Source organism: Podarcis pityusensis (assembly GCF_964106645.2).
Source record: "Podarcis pityusensis genome assembly, chromosome: 9".
Taxonomy (NCBI): Eukaryota; Metazoa; Chordata; class Lepidosauria; order Squamata; family Lacertidae; genus Podarcis; species Podarcis pityusensis.
This window is the reverse complement of record NC_138034.1, coordinates 71635870-71657014: the sequence shown is the minus strand read 5'-3', so window position 1 is coordinate 71657014 and position 21145 is coordinate 71635870. Positions and strand designations below refer to the sequence as shown.

General features: G+C 47.1%; 1 protein-coding gene across 2 annotated transcripts in view; it reads left to right on the top strand.

Moving 5' to 3' along the window:
* Positions 1-10169: 10169 nt before the first annotated feature.
* The window catches only part of SMOX (spermine oxidase), a 53236-nt gene continuing 42260 nt past the window's right edge, over positions 10170-21145 (top strand). For both annotated transcript variants that reach the window (XM_081020920.1, XM_081020918.1), the window contains exon 1: positions 10170-10329. The gene's annotated coding sequence lies outside the window, so the exon portion shown is untranslated. The remainder of the gene's footprint in view (positions 10330-21145) is intronic.

Sequence of the window (21145 nt, the reverse complement as noted above, 5' to 3'; positions counted from 1 at the left end):
AGTCCTTACGTAGGTTTCCTATTGGTAGGAGAAAATAACAGAGGCCAACCAGAGAATATTGAGAAGCAAAGCAGCTAGTAAGCCTGATCTTTATTGATCTGTTGCAACAGGGTCCTCACTCACCACACGAAGGAGGGAGGAGGAACCCAGAACAATGGCACGCAAGGCCTTATATAGACTTTTGAAATTGCCACCCTGTAGATCAAGACCACCCCCAGAAACATCATACATACATCACAGAAGGGGTGTAACCTAAGACCACCCCTCAGATACATCATACCTACATCACAGAAAAGGGGGTCTAAAACAGAAATTTGAATGTTGTTTTTCTCCTGTCATTGTTTATCTCCTGTCTGCCAGTTTACTTGATTGGATTGCATGGGGAGCCTGGCCAGTCTTTTGTAGTGATAAATACTTAGTTCCTGGACCAGGTCACAGGCTCACACCCTATTCAAACACAGACATACCCTTAAGACAGGATTTGTGAAGGAAAAGACAATGGGGAGGCTTTTCCATTTTCCTTTGACCTTGCAGAGAAAACATTTGGTCAGTTTGGGACAGTTTGGGAATCAAAAATGGTTCCAGGTCGGTCTTCCTGTGCTGATCTATGTATGTGCTTGGTTGGTACACTTATGAACACTGAACATATATCTAAGACCTCAGAATTCCTATCACAGAACCTAAGAATTGCTTTGGCAGAAGTTTATAAGATGAGGCCTGGCATGGATAAAGGAAAGTTTTCTATCTCTTCCTCATCACACTAGATCTCATGGATGTCCACTGAAGCTGGATGTTGGAAGATTCGAGACAGATAAAAGAAAGTTTTGCACAATATGTATTTTTTGTTGGAACCTTAGTTCAACAAAGGCCCTATGTAGTTTTGAGAAAGGCAATGTCTCAAGGTAATGGGGCCTTGAATGGTTCACCTTAACTTTTAATATTTAAAACAATTGCATTTCAATTCTCTCCTTCCTTGGAGGTGTTGCAGGAATTTATGTATAGGTTGGGGGGGGGGTTGCCCCTCCAGCAGATATCATGCACATGCAGCCCACTACCAAAATCAGCACAATCACTTTTGTGACTTTTGTGATTTGTCCCCATAAAACACTTCATCACAGTTTCTTCCTATCTATTCAAAGGGCCTTTGCTGCAGGATACCAGATGTAACAATTCGCTGATAAATGTATCTATGCACTGGCTCACTGGGAAAACTTCAGAAATTCATATAGACATGTGAGCTCAGCTACTCAGCAGCTCCTCTGCCTGAGTGATAATTCCTGGCATCCTGATATGTGAGTGCCAGACAGGTAGCCATTCCAGAAATAACAAACCCAGATGAAGACAAAAAATCCGTCAGTGGGCATTTCTTAAACCTTTTCCAGCATAAAAGTTGTTTGACTCCAAGTCTCCTCCTACTCTCCCTGCACGGAAGTCTTCTGTGCAGGGAGGGCGTGGGTAGCGGAGGACCCGTGCTCTCCTCGCTGATCTCCAGCGAGGAGTCCTGGAGCCCCCTCGCCGATTCCCCCATCTGCCCCCCTTTATCCCTGGTGTTACGCTGATTTCCTTCCCCAGCTGGTGAGCTGCCTCTCCGCCTGCTGGTCCCTTCTCCAGCATTGCTTGAGAGCCTCGCCTCCGCCTCTGGCTCCGATGTCAGTTCCCTGACACATGATGTAGTTTGGGGGGGTGTAACATGGGGATTAGCAGGTAATAAAAGTTTGGGGGCTCTTTTGTTCAGGACTTCCATCTTGCTTCGTCTTGCAGTGAGTTGAAGTCCTGTCGTGACATTTTCAATAAAGACCAAGCCTACTGGCTGCTGTTTTGCTCCAATTTTCCTGGTTGGTGTCCTTGCTTTTTTGTCCAAGGGAGCCCTCAGACTTCTCTGTTAACAGTTGTTCTTAAGGAGAGGCTGGACGGCCACCTGTCATGTATGATCAAGATGACATCCCTGCATTGCCGGGGGGTGGACTAGATGACCCTCAGGTTCCTTCCAACTCTACAATTCTATGATTCAGGTTTAATTTGGAGGCTCCTATGTGTTTTATATCGCTGTGTTATGCCCTGGTGAACTGCCTTGATTTTCTTTGGGAAATCAGGTGGGATAAGTAGTATTGTTTGGCTGGTGTTGGGAAAGAAAAGGTTTCTAAACGCTGAGTGGGTTCCAAGGGAGCCAGGTGAAAATGAACAGTGAGCAACAGAACCTGCTGCACTGGTGCAACCCTACACCCCAAGAGTAGATTATATCAACCTCCTCTAATGGGATTTCAGCCCTCTGGACAGGCCAGTCCCACAACCCTCCCTCCCTCCCTCCCTCCCTGCGTCACCACAGTCAAAGGTGTCAGCACAAACTGCTGCTGTGCTTGGCAATCATAGTGATGTGGCTCTGTGGCACCAAGAAGTAACTTGGCTCCAGGCTGTGCCATTAGGCGGTGCTTATGCTGAGTCAAGCATCAGGTGTCCATTGGCGCAAGCACAGCTGAACACTTTGAGAGACACAGAGCGGACGACTTTTTGTTCCTTCTCTGTCTCCGTCTCCAAAGCAGCTTGTCACCAGGACCTGTCTTGCGAGACTTTAGAGGGCTACGCCCAAAGAATCCCGTCTGCTCTCTGACCCTCCAGCTGTTCTTTCTACCTGGACAGCTCCATCCAGCTTGTCTCTGCATTTCAGCAACTTCCTTTCCTGTCCTGCTGGGGTTGTTGGTTCCAGCTCTTGCGACAAGCTGCGCCTAGACTGTCGGTGGGGACAGACTACAGTATCACCTATCAACTCTGGTGCTCAAAGCTTTGCACTGGCTGGCCATGTGCTTTTGGGGGCAGGTTCAAGGTTCTTGTATTAATTCACAAGTCCCTTAAAAACTTGGGTCCAGGACACCCGAAGAGACCAAAGGACTGGAGGACAAGTCCAAGGAATGGAAACAAACTGGACCAAAGATCGGCCCAGGAAAACTCTGGAAAAACAAAAACACATTTTCTTGGAGCCAAATCATTGAAGATGGGTCTCCCTGGGGGTGGTGTTTACTACAAAACAGGCCGGCTGCAAACAGGGCCATTGGATTGACACTGCTTACATCATCAAGAAATCTCTTCCCAGTCCCTGGAGCTGTTTTGCAACAGCTTTTAAAATGATCCCTTTTCATCTTAATAAACAATTGATGGAAAGATGTAGAAATGTGCATGTGGTGCTTCAGAAAAGGAACAGAAGAACTGGGTGGGCCAGCTGAAAGTCAGGTTGGCGGGGAGAGAATGAGAGCTGACCGAGGGTTTGACTTGAAGAATGCACATCTGTCATGCAGGCAGCAAAGCTGGGCTTGTTCCGACGGTGGAAAACCCACGCTGGCCTCTCTTGAAGTGTGACGTCTGCCTCTCTCCATCTTTATACCTTTTCCCCGTCTCAGCTGTTTGTGACATCATTCTTGGCAATGCTAGAGATGATTGTGAATCAGAGGGGCATGTCTGAGTGAAGAATGAAACTTTCTTCCAGAGCTTCAGTGCTATAAATAAGGAGAAGCTTCGGATATCAAGGCGGCGCCATTTTCCTTCTAAACTTCCCCCCTGCCCTGGAGGAATCACTGGCGGTTTGAAATTCTGGTAGGATCGGTAGGGAGCAGGTATGTCATTTTCAAAATGCTGCTTAGCACCGCAAGGTAAAACAGATGATCTCCTCGGCCTCAATACACCATCATCCCAACCAGTACTACCCGCACATTTCACCAGTATCAAGCTAGCTCACCTGGTTTCTGATTCCTATGGGTGTGCTCATGTTGCCAGTTTATTGCTGGAATTACTGGGATAACTGCAGGGTTTGCTCTTGCTGCTGTAGCGTTTGCACCAGACGGCAGTAGCCTGGTGCTACATTTGATTCCCTGCTCCTGTCGCTGCAGAATTTGCCCCAGACAGCGCTGGTTTGGTGTCCTATTTTCTTCTCAGCCCGAGGAGTGAGCAGAAAGAGTTCACTCTACAAGTGCCAGCGTGGACCATACAGAAGCAGCAAAGTATTTTCATACCAGGACAAACGACTGCTGTTTGATAAGGTAGGTGCAACCACATCCTTAACAGATATAGGGCACTTCCAGCCCGTTTGGGGTGGGATTCAGTCATGCACTGGTATATTCGGGTTGCATGATTAAAGCCGATTTGGAGCTGCTGTTTTGCCAAAAGATTGGGCTTTTTGCTATAAGGAACGCAACGGTTGGGAGAACTGCAGAGAATAGCACCTGCTCTGATGCAATGTCATCTAGCCTCTCTGCAAACAAATCAGAACAAATGCTCCTTAAATAGCCAACAGCCTCTAATCTCCCTGCAAACAAATCACGCTGAATGCTCAATGAACAGGATGCCTGGAACTGTCCTGTATGTAGTTGGTAAGACTACTATCCTGCTAATACTTTCTTGTGGGTAGGGAAACGGGAAACTGCCTTATATAGAGTCAGGTCAATGCTCCATCTAGCTATACCAAACTGGAAACAGAAGAGGACATTTCCAGAACTACTTGGACATGCCAGGAATGAACTGGGGGACTTATTTTTTATGCAACGCAGGATGCTCTACCGCTGAGCTATGGTCATTGGTTGAGCTCGGCAGGACTTACTTCCAAGGCTTGTGCTGCAAGAGCGTGGTCTATGAGACACAAAGTCTTGGGTTCAAATCTCAGCAAAATGAAATGCAGCTTGGGCCCATGAAGATTTACCTGGAAGGAAATCCCACTGCATTCAGCAATACTATTTGCACAGAAATCCTAAGTATATTTATGTAGTAATTGACATTAAAGGTAAAGGACCCCTGACAGTTAAGTCCAGTCGTGAATGACTCTGGGGTTGCGGTGCTCATCTCGCTCTATAGGCCAAGGAAGCCGGCGTTTGTCCGCAGACAGTTTTTCCGAGTCATGTGGCCAGCATGACTAAGCCGCTTCTGGTGAACAAGAGCAGTGCATGGAAACGCCGTTTACCTTCCCGCCAGAGCAGTGCCTATTTATCTACTTGTACTTTGAGGTGCTTTCAAACTGCTAGGTGGGCAGGAGCTGGGACCGAGCAATGGGAGCTCATCCTGTTGTGGGGATTCGAACTGCCGACCTTCTGATCGGAAAGCCCTAGGCTCAGTGGTTTAGACCACAGCGCCACCCGCATCCCTAGTAAGTGACATTAGGCAAACCATTATCTAAGCTGCAATTCCTCCCCACCTCCACCTCCACATCTATAGCATGGTGATAATTGTGCTAGCCTACCTTACAGGACAGTTGTAGATTACTGTCTGTAAGATGTTTGGAATAGTTGAAGGACTCTAAATATAAGTCAGCTAGATTTGCGGGACTACAAATAATGGCAGGCATTTGATTTTTTTTTAAAAAATCTTGGCCTCATCGCTTGCCTGCTTCCTCAAGGTTCCTCCAGAGAATCAAGTGCTTCAGTTTGGGGACCTGCAAAAATCTGTTTTAGATCTGCATGGAATTCTCTTCAGATCAACTTAGCTGCCAATGGAAATAAGCCATCCACCTGTATGAAAAAATAATAACCTTTCATTGGTTCTGGCATGCACAACAACTCATTTTATGCTGCCTGAAAGGGTTTGGCACCGAACTGTTTTAGAAAAGAGAAATGACGACTTTGTATTCAGCAGAGTCCTAACAATTTTGTCGTTTGTGTACTAATGCATGCTGTTTGCCAAGATAAAAATCTGATAATTAAGAAATTCCTTTGGTTACACTGTGGAGTTTGAGGAGGTCAGGGTGATGTGGCAATGGGACGGCCAACTCACATCCCGCAATGTTGCGTCTTGTACACACCCAGATTTTTCCCATCCCTCAAACTGGGATTCAAGACACCACTCCTTACCTGATAAGCATCCTTCCTGTTAGAAGATGAGGCTACCTTCAAAATGTGATTGGTTTTCTCTCCCAGTTTGCATAAGCACACTGTCAAACAATGCACATTTATGCCAAGGCTGCGCATGCTCCCATTTACTTTGCATCCAGTGTGCTCACACCGTTGGTTTGTGGCACTGTGTCCACACAGCATCAGCCACAACCCACATCTATCCTGTATCTCAAGAAATGCTGTGTTCTGATGCATCCCACCCTCTTTCCCAAATGACCTTTGATCGGAGTTGAAAATGTAAGCAATATGAAGACACCCATACTACTTCTTTGCCCACTGGTGTGAATAGACAGTGGGTGACTTGAAAACACATCAAACTGTACCAATGTCTATCATGATGTGAAACTGCTATTTGAAACACAGCGTGAAAAACTCCCTGACCTCCTTGCATTTATGCCGGTAATGTGTGCGTAGTCCAAAGATGTTTTGACAGCAACTTCCTTTTTTTTGAATCTGTTGTGCATACATCTGCAGGGAAAAGAAGGAGTCCCTCTAACAGTGAACTCAGGCCAACAGGACTGGAGCCAAAATGGGGCCAGTAAGAAACAAGGGGGTCTGCTTAAGGGAAGTACAAAAAGTCTTTGAAAAAGACCTAAGCGGGCAAAAATCTCCCCAAAAGGAGCCCAGCAAGGACTGATCACACCCCGTAGCCACAGAATGTTGACTATCAGTTGGAAAAGAAAAAATAGAAAAGGCATGTATGCAATGGAATATCCGGGAATGCAGTGGAATATCCTGGAGGAGGGCCTGCCTGCCAGGAACCCTGAACAGGAGAATAAGAGAATCATACAATTGTAGAGTTGGAAGGGACCATGAGGGTCATCTAGTCCAACCCCACCAGGCAGGAATCTTTTTGTCCAACATGTAGCTTGAACCCAAAACCCTGAGATAGAGTCTCATGCTATGCTGACTGAGCTAGCCCAGGTTCAACTCTTCTTAAAGGTAAAGGGACTCATGACGATTACGTCTGGTCGCGGACAACTCTGGAGTTGCGGCGCTCATCTTGCTTTACTGGTCGAGAGAGCCGGCGTACAGCTTTCGGGTCATGTGGCCAGCATGACTAAGCCGCTTCTGGCGAACCAGAGCAGCGCACGGAAACGCTGCTTACCTTCCCGCTGGAGCGGTACCTATTTATCTACTTGCACTGGTGTGCTTTCGAACTGCTAGGTTGGCAGGAGCAGGGACTGAGCAACGGGAGCTCACGCAGGGATTCGAACCGCTGACCTTCTGATCGGCAAGGCTTTGTGGTTTAACCCACAGTGCCACCCGCGTCCTCTTCTTAGGTGAGGATAAATGGCAACATTTTGCTGCAGATCCCGCTGTTAAACTTCTGTTTTTAAAAACAGACCTAGGGCAAACTCAGAACATGCTAAGAGGCACTTGTCCTTAGGTCCTTTATTTGGTAGGAAACACACTTTGAATGAAGTGTGATGTAATAACTGGAGCGCACTCTGTTTGGATGCCGGAAACCCGAGATTCAACTTCCTCCTCGGCTCTGACGCTTGCTGACTGAGTCACTCTTTCTCTCTCTAACTTCTTTGCAGTCTTCTTACTAGTACAAAACGTTGCTCTGAGGTCCTTGAGAAACAAGCAACAGATGTAACAAACAAAGAACTGGTTCTGCCCAAGGGAATGGCACTTTGTGCATGCTCTGATGCTGTATCCTTGGGTCTTTTTCTTTCCTCTAGGAGGGAGAAACAAAATCCCACTTAGAGGATAGTCAGTGAGAAGGATGTGCTCTGAGCCACCAGGTCCTTAGGTCGTTTTCTGGAGAGGAGAAAAAACATTTATGGGAAAGGCATCTTTGCATGTGCCCCGCCTGAGTCATACATAGGTGGGCAGACTTCAAACTTACTGGCTATTTTTTGTTACTAGATCATTGAGATTCCCTAGCTGGATGCAGGTGGAAAACAGCAGTGGGGTATATACTTAGAATTATAGAGCAGGGTGCCTCTGAACAGCGTCAGAGCTGAGTGCACAGTCCGGTCCTGCAAAAACCCACTCCTGGTTTTCACAGCAAGCTTTCCACCTTCAGAGGAAGACTATTTTGCTGCTGCTTTTTCATTGGAATGGCTGATTTATTCTGAAATTACCTGAGAGATCTATTAGCAGATCCTGATGCACCTTCAGCAACTCCCATGCTTGATCTGAGGCACCTACTCAGCTCACACAACATGGTAAAATCAGAGTTAATGATTTACCACGATGTAAATGCACTGATCTTGGTCACTTTACTCTCTAGTTGCTCAAAGGAGAAGCAAGCAAGCAAGCTACAATCCCTGGCTTAGTCTTAGCATTCAGACAACCCACGACTAGCGAGCCAAGAACAAACATTGTCTACAGATTGTGGTGTTCTTGGGAGTAAATAAACTCCTGTTCGGATTTAACATGACTGTGGTTTATTTTCCCTGCACAAGCTTATTTGTAAGATTTCTCACCTGGTCCCAGGGTAGACTAACACAATATAGTATAGCTATGAAAACACATAGAATTGTTCCGATCCTAAAAGAAGTAAAACCATTAAACATTGAAGCGAAGGGTATAAATTCAACGAAACAGGCAGGTCCCACAAAAATGAAACACCTTAACGTGTCAAAGGCCAAGGTAAAGAGGCAATTCTACAGCATATGCTGGAAGCTGTACAGTGAAAATGGTAGACACACGTCTGTAGGGAGGGAGTTCATAGAATCATAGTTGGAAGGGTACCCAGAGGTCATCTAGTCCAACCCCCTGCAACGCAGGATTCTTAGCTAAAGAGAGATGACCATCCAACCTCTGCTTAAGAACCTCCAAAGAAGGAGAATCCACAACCTCCAAGGAAGGTGAGTTCCACAATTTGGGGGCTGCCACAGAGAAGGCCCTTCCCTTGGCCGCCTTCCCCACACTTCTGTGGGGAAACTGCTGAGAGTGCATGCTATGTGGATGATAAACCCTGCGGAGGTGGGTAGGGATGGAGAAGCAAACCAGGCAAGGCTGGTGCTTCTGCAGCAAGCCATTAATTGTGATTAAGAGTGGTAGACTCGTAATCTGGTGAACTGGGTTCGATTCCCCGCTCCTCCACATGTAGCCACCTTGGGCTAGTCACACTTCTCTGAAGTCTCTCAGCCCCACTCAGCTCAGAGAGTGTTTGTTGTGGGGGAGGAAGGGAAAGGAGAATGTTAGCCGCTTTGAGACTCTTAGGGTTGGGATAAAGCGGGATATCAAATCCAAACTCTACTTCTTCTTCAGTTGGGACCCCAGTTCCAAACAGCCCGAGTCAGAATGGCCAATGGTCATGGAATGATGGAAACTGTGGTCCAAAGCCATAACAATAGAGAACCACAGGCTTCCTACCCAATTTAAGGGGGGGGGCGGACTATGGGTGTCCAAAAGTCCAGGAATTTGTCACACACACAAACATGAATTTGTAAATCTGTCTGTGCTTGGCTATCCAGAGCTGAAATACATGACTTTTCACGTGCCCTTTCAAACACGTGCATTTGTAGGGAATCCTGAACTTGGTAGAGAGTAGGCAGGGAGCAGAGTCACAACACACAACCATCCATCATGCGGCAATGGACCATGGATACTGCTCTCCCGGCACTGGATCACACCCAAGTTCACATGTAGCCCAGAGGAAAAGATCCATGCACACGAAAACTTATACCCAGATCAAACTTAGTTGGTCTCTAAGGACCAACTGGACAATTTTCTATTTTTATTTATTTTTGGAAGAGAAAGCAAGCAAGCAAGCAAGCAAGCAAGCAAGCAAGCAAAGACCTGAAATACAGGACAAAACTGTATCCATGCAGGCCCTAGCATTTTATACTGAAATACGGGACAATCCTGCGTTGTACAGGACAGGTGGCTGCCCGGGTGGGTGCCATGTAGCTGCATGGACCTGGCGCCAAAACACAGGCGCCCGGCCCCTCTTGTTGGGGGGGTTTGTGGGTGCCCCCCCAAGGAGCTGGCCCCTATGGGTGGCAACCGTAGGACTGGATTACCCTTGGGGTCCCTCCCCAGTCCCTGTGGCCGGCAAACCACCGCCAGAGGCGGGGGAACTCTGCACGCGCTCAGGGACCCCCGTGCGCGCGGATGCAGAAGAGGAGGAGAAGGAGGGAGGCCGCTTGGCTGCGGCTCCGTCGGCTCCGTTTCTCCGCTTTTGCCGGCGCCACGGAGCCAGGCCGGGCCCCGAAGCCGGGCCGGCGGCGGCGGCGGCGGCGGCGGGCCCGCCCGCGAGGAGGAGCCGGGCGGTGGGCGGTCCGTGGTCGGCGGCGGAGGCGGAGGAGGAGGCCGGGCCGCCGAGGAGCAGGCAGGCCGCCGGTCGTCGCCTCGCCGCCGCAGAGCCAGCAGCTGCCGTCGTCGCGGGGTCCGCAGGGCGACGCCGCCAGCACCGCCCGCAGCGAAGCCGAGAGCCCCGCTCGCCCCACCGACCCACCGCCTGCCCGGCCGCCCGCTTCTCCCCCGGCACCGCAAGAGAGAGGTAGAGGCGGACCCCGGGGTGCCGACTCCCCTCTCCTCCTGGAGCGCCCCTTCCTCCTCCCTTCGCCCCCTCCTCCTCCAGGCAGCCCCTTTCTCTTCCCATTATTGGGGGGCAGAGGGGGAAGGGGGCCCCCTACTCCCGCGAGGCTGGGGCGCCCCCACCCCCACTCATTTCTCCGCAGGCTTGAGGCGCCCCCCCAAAAGAAACCCCCGAGGTACTCTCGAGGACCCTTCTGGGGCGTCCCCCAAATCTTGGGGTACCCCGGAGATAACCATTGTGAGTTGCCCACCCCAATCCTGGGGTGATCTTGAGGAGCATTCTGAGGACGACCACCCCTCAGTCTTGGGGTGCGATTGAGAACCGTTATGTGGGGGCTCCCCCAAATACTGGGGTGCCCACTGAGAACCTTTAGGAGGAGAGGGCGCTTCCTGCCCACAGTTTTGGGGAAGGGGCTCGTTATCCTTTTATCTAGGGACACCCCCTAGATCTAGGTGGGTGTTTGCGTCGGGCAGTAAATGCGCCCCCCTCCCCTCTGCTTTATCCTCAGCTTGGGTGGGTGAAGTTCTGTTTCTATTATTCCAGGGGGACCCCCCCTCCCCATTTCTAATACGATGGGGGATGTGTGGTGGCCTTATTCTCGCAAGAGGCAATAAAACTCCCCCCAATTTTCAGACTGGGGGTGGGGGGGAAAGAGTTCTCCAGTTATTTCTTTTGGGGGGGCGATGGGCTATGTAGCCCCTCTCCTCAATATCTCCTCAGTCATGTCCGTGTGTGTGTGTATGTATTTTACCTATTGTCATATGAGCTAGCAAAGCTCTCTTTCTCCCCCTTCCCCTTTGATCACTTCTTAGGCTTTTCGCTTTGGGTGGGTGCGAGAAATGGGGATGTTCTTATTTATTTAAAAGGGGAGAGGGGTTGTTGTTGCACAGTTCCTCCCCCAGAATCTGCTTGGGAGCCTGGAGTGCAGAGGGGTCCTGTTGGAGACTGCAGGTACCTATCCTCCCCTTTCTCTCCCACCCCTCCCCAATTTAATTTTTTTTTTTTGGGGGGGGGGGAGAATAGCATTCCCCTTATCATTTCAGGTATTGAAGCCCCTGCCCCCAGTATCTTCCATGCTCCCATTAGCTAGGGTGGTGTGCTTGGGGTGCTGCTGTTATTCTTTAAGGCGATGAGCGAACCCTTTTGTAAATGATTCCTGAGCCTCACTGAAGTTCAAGGTTGTGTGTATGCTTTTTTTGGGGGGGGGTGCATGGGGGCGGATGTTTGTTTTGTCCCTTACTGCAGACAAGTGCCACCCCATTTGTTTGACGGCTCGGATTGGGGACCAGAAACCTCCCTGCTTACTTACACCCACAGAGGATCTCCTTCCTTTTCTTTTCACCTTAGTTCCTAATGACACATCTCTCTATTTTTCTCCCTCCCTCCCTCCCACCGCCCCACCTCCTGCCTTTTTTCAGGATCATTTCCTCTTTCTGTGTCTGCATGAGAGCATGTGAGATTCCAATAGCAAGAGCAACAACATACCCAGCCCTTTCCCAGAGAATAAAGACTTCTTTATCCTCGCGTTAATTGCCCTCTGATATTATTTCTCTCTCTTCCCCTTTCCAAATGTCACAAAAGATGAAATACGAGAGCAGTCAATTTCTGCAAGATAACATGTGTACGCTCATTTACAATCAGTTGCCCCGGGTTGCTTCTGCAAGGGATGCATGCGCTCAAGATGATGGACACAAAAGCAGAAAGAGAGGGTTTGTGGGGTTTTTTAAATTCACATGCACCAAGCTCCTTCCCTGCCCCCACTAAATTTATATTAAAACCAGAACAAATGTGAGGTTCTGTGCTGCTCTTTAATAGGTAGATGGTATTTGTCAGTGCTGCAACGTTCTTAAGGGGTGTGTGTCTCTGTGTTTTCTCCTCTTCTGATTTCTCCTTTACACCCCGCTAATATTAGGTATCCCGTTTGCCTAAAATGTGAAGGAATCATTGAGCATAGTAGGAGAGATCGGCGGAGTGGTAGATTTCCCACCGTTGTGCTTTTCTTTGGGGGGTGTGTGTGTATGGATTTGAAGGAAGGAAAGAAGGCAGACATCTGCAAACAAAGCCTTGCTCCCCCCCCCCCCCATAAGACTGCTAGAGGAGGGTTTCGTCACTGGCTTCAGCGGCATCAGCCTGGCATGCTTTGTGCTGAGATAATGTGCTAGCCGGGTGTATGTACAGCATTATGTGCTGATGGAAACGTTCCAGAGAATGCCTCATCTGCGAGAGGGTTGTAGTTCAGCCAGCTCAAATTGCTGATGTATATGAAAACAGCAGCGCGGTTAAAGCAGACAAGAGGGGAAATAAGTCTGAGGCATACTCAAGATCTTCCATTAAATGTTTGATAACAAACTTAATCCGTCGGTCGCATCTAGTCCAGTGCTCTGTTTCCAGTAGCGGTCAGCCTGGAACCTCGGTGTGTGTCGTTTTCCTTTGTGTGTTCCTTGTGTGTTCCTTTCCTCAACACCCCCCAACATCCAGTATTCAGAGTGATGCTGTCTGCTGTGCCCTTTACCTGTCACTGCTAATAACCATTGGAAGACAAATTCAAGCACGATGGACCTTTTTTGGGGGAAAGTCATGTAAGGTTCAGCCTGCATGTATGGGGAGGTGTATAGGTTCTGGCAGCTGCATAAGGTTTTTGGTTTTTTTAAGCATGATGTGACATCGTTGTTTTAGGGTTACTGTGCAAATAGCAACCATGGAAGTGGGTGGGTGGGGGGCACCCACAAAGCACCCACATTTTTCAGCTGTGCTTTGCTGAGAGAAGGTGTCTCCCTGTGTCGATCAAGCCCCAGCCTTGTTGCATGTGGGGATTTACATAGCACATTTCAAGTACACCTTTCAAAGCACTTGTACATAGGTAATCTCAGTATCTCAGTCATGCTAATGATGCTTTATTAATACAGATAAAAATAGGGGGAAAATGGCCCACATATATGGACTGGGCAGTTGAGCTGGGGTGTTGCACATTGGCTCTTATTTTATTTTATTTTTTACTGGCTACTTCCAACTTTCTCCTGGTATCCTTGTAACACTCTTTAGCAGTGCAAACCTATATATGTCTACTGGGAAGCAAGTCCCAGCAAGTGGGTCTAGCTTTGCAGCCTTATTCTCCCAGTAAGAACCTGAATTGCTGTGGATGACAAAGGAGCAGCTGGTTAATTTCACCTTACTTTTGATACCCCTGGATTTCCTAGAGTGAGTTAATAAACGTGGGTGTGTTTGGAGACCTTGTTGCGGATGATATCGTGATCGTACTAACATGTGCAGCCCAAGCGTAGTCACATTGACTGATAAGTTCCACTGAGTTGAATGGGACTTGCTCTCAAGCAAGCACACACAGGATTGCAGCCTCGGTCTCCTGAACACCATTGGTATAAGGCAAAAATAACCGTGTGGAACCAGGGAAGGAGCTCTGATGGTGTTGGGGTGCTGTTTGGAGCTGAGAAGCGCTTGTCTTCTCCCTTGTTTCTTCTGTGCTGTAAATCCCACATTCCATCTCAAAGCTGCTTTTCTTTCTTTTTATCTTTTAAAAGCAGCACCCCCTATTAATACATGCTTGCGTGTCATGTGTGGTTGACCTCTTAGTACTCTGTGTATGCGCTCATTTGGGGAAGTGATAATGCCTCTCTTTTGGCTTCAGAAGGTTGCAGGTTCAATCCTTGGCATCTCTGAAACCCAGACTGTGTGTCTGTGTGGGTGGTGCTCACTGGGTAATAATAATAATAATAATAATAATAATAATAATAATAATATGCCGCCCGTCTGACTGTGTTGCCCCAGCCACCCAACAAGGTATTAAGGTATAAGGGAGCTTCCTATTAATCTGCTCTTTTACTTTCTCATCTGCTACTAAGACCAAAGTTTAGGTCAGAAGGCTGTCCTCCTTTTCACCCTGTTAATCTCATGTTTGCATAGTGTTGCTTTGCTTGGTGTGAAGCACGTTAAATAATAACGTGTGGGGTTAAGTTAAGGACACAGTGGATCTATAGAATTTGGCAGGTTGTAAAAAAAGCTCGTGCTTCTTTTATATCTTGTTTTTGTATTGACACCGATCATTCTTTGTGCTATGTATTGAGCTTTCTTTCATTTTCAAACAGTGCCCTGGCCGGATAGGTGACAATCTGTAAATGATATTAAAAAATAATACTGTAATGCATTACTAATGGTTGGAGGTGGAACAGAACACTTGTTCCATTTTACAGATTGGGCTCAGAGCACAAGGGCTGCTGGCCCAATGACTGCACAGCTAATTTAGAATTACCACAGCTGATCTGTTGCGGCTGAAAGAATGCAGTCTTGTTTACAGCTGGTTAGATATTTAAAATATTACAGTATTTAAACATGTGTTGATTGGAGGTACTTGGTTAAACAGCATATTGGTGGATTATCCAAAACACAATGTCTGAATCAAAACAGCTGCACCAATCTGGCTGCAATTTTAAACACACTTGCTAGAGAGTAAGTCTTACTGAACTCTGGGGGAATATATTTCTGCATAAATATGCTTAGGACCATGCTGCCAGTTGATGTTTTAGCTAAAAGTGGAAAATTGCAGGCGCTCGATGACTGCTAAATAATGTTTATGTTTAGGGATGTCAATATCTTTTGAACTCAGGTTTTAAATCAATTTTCTCACTTGGATATGGTGGTTTTTTTTGGTGTCTTCTAAAAATGGAAAATGTGGTCTAACAAGCAAAAAAAAAAGAAAAAAAAAGCCTTTGGTTTTCTGAGAGAGTGTAATCTAACTGAGCATCTAAACTCCTGTTCTCCTGCTCCTCTTGTTATACATTAACATTTTGAGAAAAGGTCAGCACATTTAAGTCAATTGATAGGTCAAATACTGTCAGTCGACCGGTCAGTTGGCCACCTGTTTAATGATCAGGGTCAGATATTGCCAATATTCCATGAAGGCATGGATGTTCTGCTGTCGGATTGCCCTCGACATTTCATCATGGTCTTTTATTTTGCTAGCAAGGAGAGTCGTGAGAGCATCTTTCCCCCAAGTCAGGCAAACACTGAGCAGCAGTGGAAATCTTAATATGAGAGCAACCCACTTGGATTGGACTGAAGTCCCATCTAGTCCGTCGCTCTGTTTTTCCATTGTGGCTAGGCAGAAGCTGCCAGGAAGCCCAGTGGCAGAACTCAAAGGCAATAGTCCTTGCCCCCTGTTGCCACCCAGCAAGTGGTATTCATGTTGCCTCAAAATCTGGGAGGCTCCATTTATCTGAATCTGTCCAACCTCCCCTTTAAAGGTCATCTGAGCCGTTATAGCCCTCGTCACATTTTGCGGCAACAAATTTGGTAAATTTATTATTGTGCTGTGTTAGGAAATATTCAACTTTGTTCTGAATTTATTGGCGGGCAGTACCATTGTGTGATCTGCGGAACTAGTACTACAAGAGAGGGAGAAAAACTTCTCTCTATTCACTTTCTCCATGCTATGCATAATTTTTGCACCCCCTTAGTCATTTCTTAAAAAAGCAAAATACCCCAAACACTTTAGCTTCCACTACCTGATCATTTTTAGTCACCCTCTTTCCACACCTTTTCTAGCTCTCTGATAATCTTTTTGAGATGGAGGGACCAGAACCACATGTTATATTATAAATGTGACTGCATTTATCAGTTTCACCACATTTTTAGCTTGGTTTCATTGCAACACAGCCATAGTTAACTATTTTGCTTTTGTGATTAGCATGCACGATGACGGAAGTATTTACTTATTGTTCTAATAAAATGAGTGCTTTAAAAATCCTTGCCTGTTCTTTAACTGATTCCGGAATACCCAGTACCAAATTATTTCTTGATGGGTTAAATGCCCAACCATATTTTGAGAGCATTTAGTGGGATGTATTATAATTTAAGATCAATTGAAAGAACCTAATGATTGATGTTATCTCATGTATATTTTGGCCTAAGGGGTTTGGCTTTTAAATTTACAATGCTACCCTAACCATGTCCACTTGCATGTAAGTCTTAGTGAGTTCAATGAGACGTACAGGTATGCTTGCATAGGATGGCAGCCTTAATTTAATTTATTTCATTGCATTTAACTTAGAGATGGAGAACCAGCCCCAGCAAGCATGGACAATATTTTGGGGGGGATGCATTTATTGTCCAACAGTTCCCCTTTCCAGGCTTAAGAAGAAAAAAGTCTGTCTCTTACATTAGGGTCTTAGATGCAATCTAATCTTGTAATATTTGCTGTGGCTCCTGGATTCCGTTTCCTTTAGGTACTTTTTAACTTCTAAGCCAGGGTTCTTAGCATTTTGAATCTATCTTTTCTACATGAACCACTTTTTCTACCCATTTAAATTCTTCTCCTCCTCTGAAAGGTGACCTTGTGACAGCTGTTACTGAGAGAGGGAGAGAGAGCGGCTTGTGCATATCTCATCAGTAATTTCCACGTCAGACGTGTGCTGTTACAAATCGAAGCGAATTTGAACGATGAAAAAAATACCTGGTGGTGCCCCACAGCCAAAGTGGTTCCTCTTCCATTTACTTCAAGGATTTGCTAGCCTCCTGGAAAAGCTAGTTGTGTTAAGACACAGCTTTAAAGGCATTCTGTGCAGGACAGGCAGGCATCAAGCGCAGTGGCTGAACACAGGGCTTTGTGTTTTGAGAAAATACGTCTCCTTGAGGCCCACCTTTCTTCAAAGCCCTTGCGTAACCTCCACTCTTCTACAACCACAGCAAACTTCAACACACACCTTATTATGCTTGCTTCTCCCAACAGCCTCTTTTCTGTTCTCTTCCAAAATTATAGTCATACCTCAACACTGTAAGCTTGTTGGGGCAGGGATCTTTTTTGGTGATGCTGTAAAGCACTGTCCCACTAAATCACGCTGTGTAGGGAACATTTATTTATGTAAGTGGGCAGTCATCACCACTTGCTATTGTAATCCAACCCCATATCATTGCGGCAGTTTTTGTCTAGTGTGACGCAGGGCCTGAAGTTACAGGCTGGTTCGTGCAGGTATCCACAAAGGTGAATATCTGAAGCCTCTGAGTGCCTGTAGCATCCACTGAGCGCCTTCTCCCAGCCCTCTGAGCAGCATTATTGCCTGGTCTGGCAGCAAAGAGAAATAAGGGTGCTGTGGAAGTCATACGAACCAGTTCCTCTCTGTTGCAAGAAGATTCCGGGTCCCAACAGAGGTTGGTTTATGCTGTTGTTGAGATTGCTGGAAAGGGGCACCCTGTGAGTGGCTGTAGCAGCTGTCAGAGCTGCTAGCTACTACAGTCAACCAGAGGCATCCAGATATGTGGAGTCTTGATCATGGGTTGCTGTGGAGACCATTTCTAGGTTATTCCGTTTCCATAAACTTACAGTTAAAGTGGGTGGACCTGGTACTTAGGTGTAGTCCTGTCTTTATATGATACTATATTAAAAGGTAAAGGCAAAGGACCCCGACAGTTAAGTCCAGTTGCAAACGACTCTAGGGTTGCGGCGATCATATTGTTTTACTGGCCGAGGGAGCTGACGTTTGTCTGCAGACAGTTTTTCCGGGTCATGTGGCCAGCATGACTAAGCTGCTTCTGGCGAAACCAGAGCAGCGCACGGAAACGTTGTTTACCTTCCCGCCGGATCGGTACCTATTTATCTACTTGCACTTTGATGTGCTTTTGAACTGCTAGGTTGGCAGGAACTGGAACCGAGCAACGGGAGCTCACCCCGTCGCAGGGATTCGAACCACCGACCTTCTGATTGGACAGCCTTAGTCTCAGTGGTTTAGACCACAGCGCCACCCATATCCCTATGATATTATATTATAATTTATTAAATCTGAATACCCACCTGGATCTGTAGATCTCAGGGGGGTTCACAACATAAATAAAAACCCAATAAAACACAATAAAAACACCACCACCACAAATCAATAAATCCCCTTCACACAAACACATTTAAAAGGGCATAGGATGTAAATCAGATCAACCAAAGGCCTGGTTAAAAAGGAATGTTTTTGCCTGGCACCTAAAAGTGTATAATGAAGGCAGCAGGCGAACTTCCCTGGGGAGAGCATTCCACAGATGGGGAGCCACTGCAGAGAAGGCCCTGCTCTCATGTTGCCACCCTCTGGACCTCTCGAGGAGCAGGCACATGAAGGAGGGCCTCAGAAGATGATCTCAGGGTCCGGGTAGGTTCATATGAAAAGAGGCAGCCCTTGAGGGATTGCGGTCCTGAGCCATTTAAGGCTTTATAGGTCAAAACCAGCACTTTGAATTGGGCCTGGAAACTAATTGGTAGCCAGTGCAATCGGACCAGGATTGGTGTAAGATGCTCAAACCGTCCCGCTCTGGCGAGCAACCTGGCTGCTGAATTCTGCACTAGCTGAAGAAGGGCCTCAAATGATCCTTGCAGGGTCCACATAGGCTCATATGGAGAGAGGTGGTCCTTGATTATGTTAGCAGGCTCCAAGGGGTGCTGTGGATTTAGTTGCCCCAAAATGACTGTGATCCCCTCCGTCCACAGATGGGACCTTAGCATCCCCTGCCTTTTGCTGTGTAAGCATAAAAGAGCAGGAAATGGCCAAAGAACCACATTACTGTTGCAGGGGCATCAACGGCTAAGCGCTATGTTGCAACTCTTGCCCGAGTGTACAATTTTCAAACTGCTGATAAGCTCTCTGTGCATCGAAAGGGGAAGAAGCTTTAGTCAGCAGTCTCCTTGAAATGTTAGATATTCTAAAGGGGATTTTTAAAAAAGTTTAAGCATGTGATTTCCCTCCTCCCCATCCTTATCACTCCCTTGATTAAAAAAAACCCCACAGTCCCCATTCCCAGGGGCTAAGGTGGTTGCCCTCTTTCAAATTCCTTTCAAATTTGGATAGTAGTTGAGCCACCCCTCCTTGTATTTTATTCAAATGAGGACCACCTGATCTAATTAGCTGCCTTATCAGCTGGGGGAAGCTAGCCAGGGATTTAGATTTGGAGCAATCTAGGGAGGAGGGAGCGCACGCCATGATCTCAAGGAGAACCCCAGCGGATGACAAGCAGCTGAGTGAGTTTGGCAGCAGGGCCAGGAGGCCGGGGCAATTTACCCTGCACCATTTGACCTAACAAATCCCATGCTCCCAAGTAAACGAAAGTCGATAAACTACAAAAAAAGGTGCTTGGGGGTGGGGCTTGCTCCAAGGAGGCTCGACAGCCGTGTGGCTTATGGCTGATGTCTTGCACAACAGGCCACACACCTTTCACCATTTTCTGCTTGCTTAAAATCGCCGTTCAGGGACGATGAGCATTTCCACAAGCTTATGGCCTCAAAAGGCTGCAGGCAAAACCCCCAAGGCCCAAAACATGTCATTTAGGTTTGCTTTTTTAAAACGTCCCATAAAAAGAAGAGGAGCTGCTTGGACACGCTTTGGTCTTTACATGCGCGCGCACACACACACACGCGCGCGCGCACACTTATACTTGATGTTTGTCGGCCTTGATCACGAATGCTTGTGAGACTTCTGGAAGAGCTAAACATGGTTTTTATCCTGTTCCTCACATCTCCCTATTTTGGGAGTGAAAACACTTTCTTGGAAGATGTGCCTGTTGAGTTACCTAATCTAATTCACCTAGCGTGCTGCCAGCGTGCAGGTAATTAGGCTATTCAAGGAGGACAATCCTCATTTCAGCAGATAAAAGTGAAATATCGAGAATTATGGGGCAGTATTCTGGCGGGGAAGAAGGGTGCTCAGGCCTCTTCCCAGAGGAGAATAGGGCGGCACAATGACGACCCTTGTAGCTGGCAGACAAGATGCAGCCTTGGGTGGCCAGATCCTGCCACAAATGCTAGGAGCCCAGTTTTATGCCCTTTTGTCTGGCCTTCAGCCTGTTGCACCTGATCTTGGGGCGTTGGAGTTGGCGTGGCTCTGGAGAACGCAGCCTTCGAGTCGGAGTCGGGTGTGAAGATCTGCAGTTTGGCCCCAGTGGTCGGTACACGTGCAGTTGCAGCCAAAATCGCCAGGTCCATCCAAACAGAAATGTATCACGGCTGACCTTTGGGCTTTTGAACGTGCAAAGCCCTTGCAGCTTTGAACTTGGCTGACCCCCCCACCAGCACCCTGTTTCTGCCATTTCTCTTCACGGTTTTCAGTGAAGCTAGGGGCAAGAGCTTGTGAACCCAAAGGCACCAGGCAAAAATCAGTGTCTTTCCTGCCTCCTCTATTCTTTTAAAAAACTGAGTAATTGTGGTTATAGCCTGAGGCCAACGGGAAGTTCACCAGAACTCTATAGGCAAGATATGCTTATATATATATATATATATTTGTTTTGCTGCTGCTACTGGAATAGCTCTTTCAAAATTGTGCAACCCAGGCGATCTCGTAGGATATTTGAAGGCGTTTTGGCTTTTCACAGACCCGAGGTGTACCATGCTTCCTGCAAGGGCCCGATTGCATAGCCGTCTTTATAAGATGTGGCTTTATTTAGGGGGTCACCTTACCAGCAGAAAAGTGCATTGGAAAATGAAACATTGGTGATCGTAGCAATATGTAACAGAACCCAGAGACCGTCTAGAGTCAGCCGGAACAGCTAATCCGTGGCCCAGTGAGAGGAATGTGATAAATGTAATAAACAAAATCTCCTCTTACAAAAAAGGAAGTTTCAATACGACACACAGGAGTTTCTGGATAGGGAATGATGTTGATATTTGGGGGGCGGGTGGGGTGAGAGTGCTGATTTGGGGGGTTTTTGGACAGAAAATGTGCTGGTCTGTATCTGAAAGCCATAAAATGGAAGTGCCTTAGAAAGCATTGGGGCAAACCCAAGTGAGCTCTATGCACAGAAT